The sequence below is a fragment of the Piliocolobus tephrosceles genome, chromosome 6 (genome assembly GCF_002776525.5).
Source record: "Piliocolobus tephrosceles isolate RC106 chromosome 6, ASM277652v3, whole genome shotgun sequence".
In the NCBI taxonomy this organism is placed as follows: domain Eukaryota; kingdom Metazoa; phylum Chordata; class Mammalia; order Primates; family Cercopithecidae; genus Piliocolobus; species Piliocolobus tephrosceles.
The window spans coordinates 124,676,808-124,688,257 of record NC_045439.1 but is presented as its reverse complement, the minus strand read 5'-3'; positions in this window follow the sequence as shown (position 1 = coordinate 124,688,257).

The following is an 11,450-nucleotide window of genomic DNA, read 5'->3' as shown; positions in this document are numbered from 1 at the left end:
TCTATCTATCTATCTATCTATCTATCTATCTATCTATCTATCTATCTGTCTACACACACACACACAGGGATTTATTTGGGGAAAAAATGGTTTAGTCCTACCTCATCTTCAAGAAGTTTATATTATAGTGGGAAGAATATGTTAACCACAGGTTGGAGTGGGACCACAAGGAAGAGTGAAGTTATGTTTGCTGATGGTTTTAGTGGAATTAGAGGCAGAGGCTAGAAAAATTTCACCGAGTGGGTAACCCTGTGCTCCTCTTGAAAGATAAGTAGACATGGAGGGACACTTCAGCAGAGGAAAAAGGAAGCAAAAGGCAGGGTGCTTGAAGCCGCCCTGTGTTAATGGGGAAAGGCCATTCACACCAAGCTGCAATTCAGAGTGTCTGCAGGATAGGTTAAGTGGATTTAAGTGACACATAGTTGGAATTTTATATGATAGAATAATAATCTGTCCTTACTTTGTAGGGGCTGGGGAGCCACTGAAGGCTTTAAGTAGGAGAATGTCACAGTCAAATTGAAATTGTACGTTGATCACTCATGTATCTGTTTAAAAGGTAGTTTAGAATAGAGATAGACTATGGTGAACAACACTGATACTCTGCTAGTATGAGATCCCTGGCCAGGCTCAGTGGCTTACGCCTGTAATCCCAGCACTATAGGAGGCCGAGGTGGGTGGATCGCTTGAGGTCAGGAGTTTGAGACCAGTCTGGCCAACATTGGTGAAACCCCGTCTCTACTAAAAAAATACAAAAATTACCAGGTGTGGTGGCAGGCGCCTGTAATCCCAGCTACTCTGGGAGGTGAGGCAGGAGAATCACTTGAGCCTGGGAGGTGGAGGTTGCAGTGAGCCGAGATTGGGCCACTGCACTCTAGCCTGGATGACAGAGTGAGACTCTGTTAAAAAAAAAAAAAAAATTGAATCAAAACAAAGCTTAAAAACCATATAGCCCTTTTTAGTTGTCTCAGTCTCATTTGATATGTAAATCTAGAGTAGGTAGCAAAATTCCTTATGAGGCTCTGTTCCTATATCCAAAACAGGTTTTTCCCCAAAAGTTGTTCAAAATAAGAGTAACCATTGTTAAACAAATAAAGCCCTACTACTATTAATGTAGGCTAAAGCAGAATCAAGTGGTCTAGATGAGAAGCAGCTTGATTAGAAATCTATCCCTGCAATCTTGATCATTTGTCCTGGTGGCTCCCAATTTGAAGCTCATATATTTGAATCACTATATGTTTTCTCTGTCCACAGACATCCAAGACATTTCTCTCTCCACTGGCACTGACTAGAGCCTTCCAGTGAGACTCAGGTGCATGTGACTTGATAAAGAGCTTCCTCCAACCCCTCAAGAAGAATTAGCAAGTGCTAATCACTGGAAGCACACCCAAGGAAGGGGGCTCATATAAATAGTGGTAAGATATAAGAAAGATTTTTTTTTTTTTGAGATGGAGTTTCACTCTGTCGTCCAGGCTGGAGTGCAGTGGCCCAATCTCCCAGGTTCAAGGGATTCTCCTGCCTCAGCCTGCCGAGTAGCTGGGATTATAGGCATGTGCCACCACATCTGGCTAATTTTTGTAGTTTTACTTGAGATGGGGTTTCACCATGTTAAATGGGTTGGTCTTAAACTCCTGACCTCAGGTGATCTGCCTGCCTCAGCCTACCAAACTGCTGGGATTAGAGGTGTGAACCACTGCGCCTGGCCTTGATTCTAAATTTTTATGTTTATTATCAATTGGTTTTGGGGGGACAGGTGATGTTTGGTTGCATGAACAAGTTCTTTAGCGGTCATTTCCAAGATTTTGGTGCACCCATCACCCAAGTAGTGTACACGGCACCCAATTTGTAGTCTTTTATCCCTCACCACCCTCCCAGCCTTTTCCCCTGAGCCCCCAAAGTCCATTGTATTATTCTTACGCCTTTGCATCCTCATAGTTTAGCTCCCACTTATGAGTGAGAACATACGATGTTTGGTTTTCCATTCCTGAGTTACCTCACTTAGAATAGTGGTCTCCAACTCCATCCAGGTTGCTGCAAATGCCATTATTTCATTAATTTTTATGGCTGAGTGGTATTCCATGGTGTGTATGTATATAATATAAATATATATATCTCAATATCACAATTTCTTTGTCTGCTCCTTGATTGGTGGGCATTTGGGCTGGTTCCCTATTTTGCAGTTCCAAATTGTGCTGCTATAAACATGCGTGTGCAAGTATTTTTTTTTGTATAATGACTTATTTTCCTCTGGGTAGATACCCAGTAGTGGGATTGCTGGATCAAATGGTAGTTCTACTTTTAGTTCTTTAAGGAATCTCCACACTGTTTTCTGTAGTGGTTGTACGAGTTTGCTTTCCCAATAGCAGTGTAAAAGTGTTTCCTTTTCGTCATGTCCATGCCAACCTCTATTATTTTTTGTTTTTTTATTATGGCCATTCTTGCAGGAGTAAGGTGGTATCGCATTGTTGTTTTGATTTGCATTTCCCTGACCATTAGTGATGTTGAGAAATTTTTCATGTGTTTGTTGGCCATTTGTGTATCTTCTTTTGATAATTGTCTATTCATGTCCTTAGCCCACTTTTTTTTTTTTTTTTGAGATGGTATCTTGCTCTGTCTCTCAGGCTGGAGTGCAATGGTACAATCTCGGCCCACTGCAACCTTTGCGTCCCGGGTTCAAGCGATTCTCCTGCCTCAGCCTCCCGAATAGCTGGGATTACAGGCAACTGTCACTGTACCCAGCTAATTTTTGTATTTTTTGTACTTTTTGTTTGTTTTTGAGATGGAGTTTCACTCTTATTGCCCAGGCTAGAGTGCAATGGCATGATCTTGGCTCACCACAACCTCCATCTCCTGGATTCAAGCGATTCTCCTGCCTCAGCCTCCCGAGTAGCTGGGATTACAGGCATGTGTCACCACACCTGGCTAATTTTTTGTATTTTTAGTAGAGATGGAGTTGCAGTTTCTCTATGTTGGTCAGGTTGGTCTCGAACTCCCAACCTCAGGTGATCCGCCCACCTTGTCTTCCCAAAGTGCTGGGATTACAGGTTTGAGCCACTGCACCCAGCCTAATTTTTGTATTTTTTAGTAGAGACGGGGTTTTGCCATGTCGGCCAGGCTGGTCTTGAACTCCTGACCTCAGGTGATCCACCTGCCTTGGCCTCCTAAAGTGCTGGGATTACAGGTGTGAGCCACTGTGCCTGGCCTTAGCCCACTTTCTGATGGGATTGTTTGTTTTTTTCTTGCTTATTTGTTTGAGTTCCTTGTAGATCTGGATATTAGTATTTTGTCAGACGTATTGATTGTGAATATTTTCTCCCACTCTGTGGGTTGTCCATTTACTCTGCTGGTTATTTCTTTTGCTGTGCAGAAGCTTTTTGGTTTAATTAAATTCCGTCTATTTATCTTTGTTTTTGATGCATTTGCTTTTGGGTTCTTGGTCATAAATTCTTTGCCTAAGCCAATGTCTAGAAGGGTTTTTCTGAAGTTATCTTTTTTTTTTTTGAGGCGGAGTCTTGCTCTGTCGCCCAGGCTGGAGCGCAGTGGCATGATCTCGGCTCACTGCAAGCTCCGCCTCCTGGGTTCACGCCATTCTCCTGCCTCAGCCTCCTGAGTAGCTGGGACTACAGGCGCCCGCCACCACTCCCGGCATTTTTTTGTATTTTTAGTAGAGACGGGGTTTCACTGTGTTAGCCAGGATGGTCTCGATCTCCTGACCTCGTGATCCACCCGCCTTGGCCTCCCAAAGTGCTGGGATTACAGGCGTGAGCCACCGTGCCCGGCCGATGTTGTCTTTTAGAATCCTTATGGCTTCAGGTATTAGACTTAAGTCTTTGATCCATCTTGAGTTGATTTTTGTATAAGGTGAGAGATGAGGATCCAGTTTCATTCTTCTACATGTGGCCAGCCAATTATCCCAGCACTGTTTGTTGAATAGGGTGTCCTTTCCCCACTTTATGATTTTGCTTGCTTTGTGGAAGATCCATTGGCTGTAAATATTTGGGTTTATTTCTGGGTTCTCTCTTCCGTTCCATTGGTCTACATGCTTATTTCTATACCAGTACCATGCTGTTTTGTTTTGGTGACTGTGGCCTTACAGTATAGTTTGAAGTTGAGTAATGTGATGCGTCCAGATTTGTTGTTTTTGCTTATTATTGCTTTGGCTATGTGAGATCATTTTTGGTTCCATATGAATTTTAGGATTGTTTTTCCTAGTTCTGTGAAGAATGATGATGATATTTTGATGGAAATTGCATTGAATATGTAGACTGCTTTTGACAGTATGATCATTTTCACAGTATTGATTCTACCCCTTCTACCCATTCTACCCATCCATGCCCAGGCAGGTAGAGAAAGACCATCACATGGGGGCAGGGCTAGGCGTGTCTGGGTGCAGACTCTCCTTGGGTGGGTCTTGCTGCCACTGCTGCAGGGGATGGAGGTATGGTTCTCAGGCCAATGGAGTTATGTTCCCAGGGAGGTCATGACTCCTTCTGCTGTGTCATGCGGGTCTTCCGGGAAGTAGGGAAAAGTCAGCAGTTATAGGCCTCACCCAGCTCCCCTGCAGCCCTAAAGGCTGGTCTCACTCCCACCATGACCCTCCTTTCCCACCCCCAACAACACTGAGTTTATTTCCAGGCAGTGGGTGAGCAGAGCTGAGAACTTGCTCCAGGCTACCAGCCTCCTGGCTGAGAAAGCAAGCAGGGCTTTCAGGTTTTGCACCTCCACGTCTGCCATGGCTTCTGTGCTGTGTCTGCCCTCCTCATTCACCTCCTCCTCTAGGTTCTGTCCAGGAAACTTTGCATTTGGTGGAAATTGTTACAAGGTTCAGCTGGAAGTTTTCTTCTCCTCATAGTCGTTTCCTAGTTCTTCTGGCAGTTCACCCCAAGGCTCCCGTGAGACAGAGTTAGAAATGGCTTCTCTGGGGACTGGGAGTACCCAAAGGGCTCTTCCCACCTCTTCTTCTACCCCTGTATTTTGCACAGCTCTGTAAATTTGTCTCAGCTGTATGTAAGGTCAAATTCTTCTCCCGTGATTTGGACTTCTGGTTCCCCAGTGAAGGTATGTGTTTGGGGGCAGATGGTTCTTCTTTCACACTTTCACACTTTGGGCACTCACAGTTTTCCAGCTGTCTCTGGGAGCCTGCAGCAGCAATCCACTTCCTCCAAAATGTCTGTGGATTATCTCAGCTTTCCTGGTACGTTCTTGTGGTAGTCCTTGGAGCAAAAGTTTATGACGTGAGTCTCCACACGCTGCTCTGTGCATCCAAGTGGGAGCTGCAAGTTAGTCCTGTCTCCTATCTGCCATTTTTCTGAAGTTCTCTGGTCTGAATTCTTCAGTGCTTCTCACCGCCCTAAGGACCAAGTCCAAACTCTCCAGCCTGGCTTTAAGGCCCACCTTGAGCTCTTTTTTATATTTTTGATAGGGAAAGAACATTTTTATCTTGGAGGTGTGTGTATAAAATGGCAATGATACGTGGTGTCACAAGATGGCAGCATTATATTTATTATACCCAGGTGCTATGAACCTACTACGTGTAGTAAATAGAAAATAATGCTTTCCATGGGTTCACAAGGATTTAAATTGCCTTTGAATTTTTTTTTTTTGCTTACAGCATGTTTATTTCTGTCTTTGTCCTAGTTGCATGCAGTTTGTTTCCAATTTTTTCATCCCTGGCATTAAAAATTTAAGTTTCTCATTTTCTACGAATTTTTATGAAACACGGACAAAATGTGTAAATAATGCTGTTTAAGGTGAGGAGGCAGGCAATACCCTCTCCCCACCACATTTTCAATCCACCTACTGTTGCACAAAAGTCTGCTGTTGTACAAGAGACTGAATTCAGCATATACAAGTTATACTATACACTTATGAAAATCAAGAAGAAACTTAAGTCAGCATGGACCCAACAGTAGTTTTAACACTTTTTTTTCACATGGTGCAACATGGTGCACACTTTTTTTTCACGAGGTGCAGTTCACTGCAGCCTCGAACTCCTGGGCTCAAGTGATCCTCCCTTCTCGGCCTCTTGAATAGCTGAAACTACAGGTGCCTGCCACCATGCCTGGCTAATTTTTAATTTTTTTGTAGAGACAAGGGTTTTCTCTATGCTGCCCAGGCTCATCTCCTTATGTTGCCCAGGCTTCAAGTGATCTTCCTGCCTCAGTCTCCCAAAGTGGTGCAATCATGGCTCACTGCAGCCTTGACCTTTTGGGCTCGAGTGATCTTCCCACCTCAGCCTCCTTTGTAGCTGGGACCACAGGTGCATACCACCATTCCTGGCTAGTTTTTTATTTTTATTTTTTGTAGAGATAGGTCTCCTTATATTGGCCAGGCTGGTCTCCAACTCCTGGGCTCAAGTGATCCTCCTGTCTCAGCCTCCAAAAATGCTGGGATTATAGGCATGAGCCACTGTTCCTGGTCCTGGCCAATTTTAACACTCTTGATTCCATAGCTTTCTTTGTGGGAAGGTGATTTTGACTCTGTGGCAAAAAGGAGCAGCAAAGATTTAAAATACCAGTCAGACAGCAGGTTACAAAAGTTGAACTGTGCTCATGGCAGGACTCAGTAAATACCTTTTTAAAAAATATAGTACATTGATTTCAAGCGTAGTGAGATTCTTCAATATCTATCAACATTGGTTCACATAACATACATTTATTCTTTTAAAGTATATTACTTAGGAATTTTTAGTATATTTGCAAAGTTGTGAATTGATTACTAGCTAATTCCTGAAAATTTTATCATTTCCAAAATAAATCCCATACTCATTAGTAGTCCCTCCCTGTACTTACCCTGGCTCTCCCAGTCCCCAATTCCTGGCAACCATTAATTAATTTTTTATCTATATGGATTTGCCTATTATGAACATTTCACACATACAATGGAATCATACAATACATGACCTTTTGCATCTGGCTTGTTTCACATAGCATAATGTTTTCAAGCACCATCCATGTTGTAGCATGGATTAATACTTCATTCCTTGTAATGGCTGAATAATATTCCATTTTATGGATATACCATGTTTTATCAGTTTATCAGGTGATGGGACATTTCAGTTGTTTACACTTTTTGGCTAGTGTGAATAATGCTGCTATTAGTGTTTATGTAGAAGTTTTTGTGCGAACATATGTTTTTATTTCTTTTGGATGTGTACCTAGAATTGCTGGGTCATATGGCAAATCTATGTTTGATGTTTTGAGGACCTACCAAACTGTTTTCCAAGTGGTTGCACCATTTTAAATTTCCACCAGCAATATATGAAGTTTCTAACTTCTCCACATTCTTGCCAACACTTGTTGTTTGTATGTAGGTCTTTCTTTAACTGTAGCCACCTTTAATATTGAATAGTATTAATGAGAGGCCAATAAGTATGAAAAATAGGTATGAAAAAATTTCATAGAGTTAATAAATTTATTTCTGGGACATCATGATAAATAGTTTAACATATTGTTGAAGTTTTCATTTTTTCCTCTCTGTTTTCCTCCCTTTTCTCAGATCTTTTTTCCTCTTGAAATGGAGTCTCACTCTGTTGCCTGTGCTGGAGTGCAGTGGCCTGATCTCAGCTCACTGCAACCTCTGCCTCCCAGGTTCAAGTGATTTTCCTTCCTCAGCCTCCTGAGTAGCTGGGATTACAGGTGTGTGCCACCACACCTGGCTAATTTTTGTATTTTTAGTAGAGATGGGGACTTACCATGGTGGCCAGACTGTTCTCAAACTTCTGACCTCAAGTGATCTGCCTGCCTTGGCCTCCCAAAGTGGTGGGATTACAGGTGTGAGCCACTGCTCCCAGCTCTTTTTTCCTGTTATATCTCTCTTCTTTCCTTTAGTTTTTTAAAAAATTACATAATCAAACATGTATATTTTAACATTAACCAATATAGGGATGTACAAAAAAATTAACTCACTCAACTCTTCCACTGCAACTCCTAACATAACCAATGTTAGTAGTTTATTGAGTATATCCTCACACTTTTAAAACCCTGTGCATATGTACATAAGTTTGTGATACAAATATTCAATACTCATCACTCTGCAACTTACTTTTGAATATTTTGAAGATTATTTCTATATTAGCTGTTGTAAGTACACTTAAATGGTAGATAAATTTCCTTCTCTTTCTAGCTTTCAAAATATATATGACACACAAACAAACAATATTTAGTATATGCACACACACACTGCATCTCTAATTGATCCTGGATTTCATTTTGTTCTATCATGAGAAAGGAAACTGTTAGTATGGTCAAATTGACTTGTTTTGACTTTGCCTTATGTTCCCATTTGTTTTCTCTGTTCTTTACATATTTGACGTTCACCACAATCACTTGGATTAAAATGTGTGAATTATTTTTTGGAGATAGGGACCTTACCATGTTGCTCAGGCTGGTCTCCAGTTCCTGGCCTCAAGGGATTTTTCTACCTCAGCCTCTTGAGTAGCTGGGATTACAGGCATGAGCCACTGTGCCCAGCTTAAAACATGTGGATTTATCAGTAGAAAATGTTCATGTAAAGATATTCGCTCCTCCAGTGGAAGGAAGCTTGAACTCATCCCTTCAAGAAAGAAGCTCCTCCCCTTGTATTTCTATTGGGTTTTACATCCAGACTGAGCTTCCTTCCCTCACCCATATGAAGTGTCTACCTTCGGCAGACTCTAGTGGCTGAGGAACTGGGGATGCAGTGCCAGGCTCGTGGTGTCCTGCAGCAGATGTGGGGAGCTTTCCTTCTTTATGTCTCCATGAGGATGGGAGGTAAGTCTCAATCTAATAGCAAATGCTGCTAGGAATTTTCAAAACAATTTCCTTTCAGCTAAATTATTGCAAATTTTGACATTTGTAATTAGAGTATTTCCTGAATATGCATTTTCCTAATGTGGTGTTAATTGTCCTCCTATTACTATGGCTGCTGCTGTTACTGCAACCATTTATTTCAGTCTAAGAAATTCTCCCATCAATGGCAGTTCTTTTGTGACCACATGGAGGCATCATTTAAAAAATTATTTCAATAGTTTTTGGAGGAAACCTCATAATGATGGGGCTTCTGGGAGTGCTGCCCTAGTAACAATCATGTATCTTGTCATAGGCACTGCAGGACAAAGCCTTGAGCAGCCCTCTGAAGTGACAGCTGTGGAAGGAGCCATTGTCCAGATAAACTGCTCGTACCAGACATCTAGGTTTGATGGGCTGTCTTGGTACCAGCAACATGACGGCGGAGCACCCACATTTCTTTCTTACAATGCTCTGGATGGTTTGGAGGAGAGAGGTCATTTTTCTTCATTCCTTAGTCGCTCTGATAGTTATGGTTACCTCCTTCTACAGGAGCTTCAGATGAAAGACTCTGCCTCTTACTTCTGTGCTGTGAGAGACACAGTGACTATGAGGCCTCCTTAACTGTGCCAAAATTCAAAAGACAACCAGTGGAGTACAGGTGGGCTTGAGAAGTTCTAGAACTTCCTGAGTGTATGTTTGCTTACTCTCTAATTTTAAACTTGTCTAGAATATGTAGCATAGGGCTCTTAGACTGAACCCCATTTTTTTTTTTTTTGAGATGGAGTCTCGTTCTGTCTCCCAGGCTGGAGTACAGTGGCGCGATCTTGGCTCACTGCAAGCTTCGCCTCCCGGGTTTACGCCATTCTCCTGCCTCAGACTCCCGAGTAGCTGGGACTACAGGCGCCCGCCACCATGCCCGGCTAGTTTTTGTATTTTTTTAGTGGAGACAGGGTTTCACCGTGTTAGCCAGGATGGTCTTGATCTCCTGACCTCGTGATCCGCCCGTCTCAGCCTCCCAAAGTGCTGGGATTACAGGCTTGAGCCACCGCGCCCAGCCAGGGTGTAATGTTTAACAAACTTCAAAAACATTTAGGATAGCACACAAGAATTACAATTCAGCAAAAGAAAATCTTTAAACTGAATATTTTATATTACTGTTCTATCCATTATCCAGTGCTTTTACAGGAATTCCCTACTGACCAACTCCTTCCACACTTGACCCCCACCTCATTGCATGACCTCGTTCTTCTGTTCACAGAGAAGAGCTCTCCCTGATCTTCTCTTCACCCTCTAAGTCCACAACCCCCACACTCTCCAGTATGTTGGATAAATTCACCAAAAAAAGTTACATAATATCAAAATTGTCACTCAGGGAAATATAAAAATGAGGACGTATTTGACATAATTAAATGAAATTGTACCGTCTCAAACTGAGAAATTTGCATTTACTTCACAAATTTCAGAGCCTCCCAAGGATACATGAATATGAATGTAACTTACTACTGCATAAACTAAAGCACTCACCAAGGGATCCTTCCCTTGTATAAAAAACTTCCTCCAAAGGTAAATTCCATCTTCCATATGTGGGACCACAGGATACTGGAGGTATAAATAAGCAGCAGTAAGAGGAGAAGGAGAAACTGAAGAAGAAAGAGAGAGAGAAAAAATAGTTTGTCCTTCCTTCTCTTTAGCAATCAATGTTTCATAAAATAATGGGGTTCATGGCCGGGCGCGGTGGCTCACCCCTGTAATCCCAGCGCTTTGGGAGGCCAAGGTGGGCGGATCATGAGGTCAGGAGATCGAGATCATCTTGGCTAACACGGTGAAACCCCGTCTCTACTAAAAATACAAAAAATTAGCTGGGCGTGGTGGCGGGCGCCTGTAGTTACAGCTACTAGGGAGGCTGAGGCAGGAGAATGGCCTGAACCGGGAGGCGGAGCTTGCAGTGAGCCAAGATCGCGCCACTGCACTCCAGCCTGGGAGACAGAACGAGACTCCATCTCAAAAAAAAAAAAAAAAAAAATGGGGTTCAGTCTAAGAGCCCTATGCTACATATTCTAGACAAGTTTAAAATTAGAGAGTAAGCAAACATACACTCAGGAAGTTCTAGAACTTCTCAGAGCCTCCCAAAGTGCTGGAATTACAAGCGTGAGCCACCGTGCCAACCTCTATTAGCTAATTTTTAATGATTCATTTTGAGGTAAACAGAATTAGAGGGACTTGGTGGTAGGGAGTAGGAAGGGTAAAGTGGATGGTTTTCACTCAACAAATATTTTATTAAATAATTGTATGTGCTAGGCACTCTTTTAATTGCTATGGTGCATCACTGAATAAAACATACCTGCACTGAGGTTGCTTATGTTCTTGTGAAGAGAGAGAGAATAAGCAGATGTTTTAGCAGACGTTGGAAGTACAGGGAAAATACATTTGACCCTCAGAACTCAGCTTCATTGTCTTTAATAGGAAGAGAGCTGAGATGTATGCAAGCAATGCTGATGTCCTGTGCTTGTTACAATTTTGTAATATAAATTAATCATCCGCTGAGTAAGGGCTGTATAACATTGGAGAGTTATAAGACTGCAAGTCTTGTTATCCAGAGAATCTCAGTCTTTCAAATTATTTGAATGTAGTTATGTCTATAGTGGGACTATATATAAAATCAGAAAGATACTGAACATTTGAGTG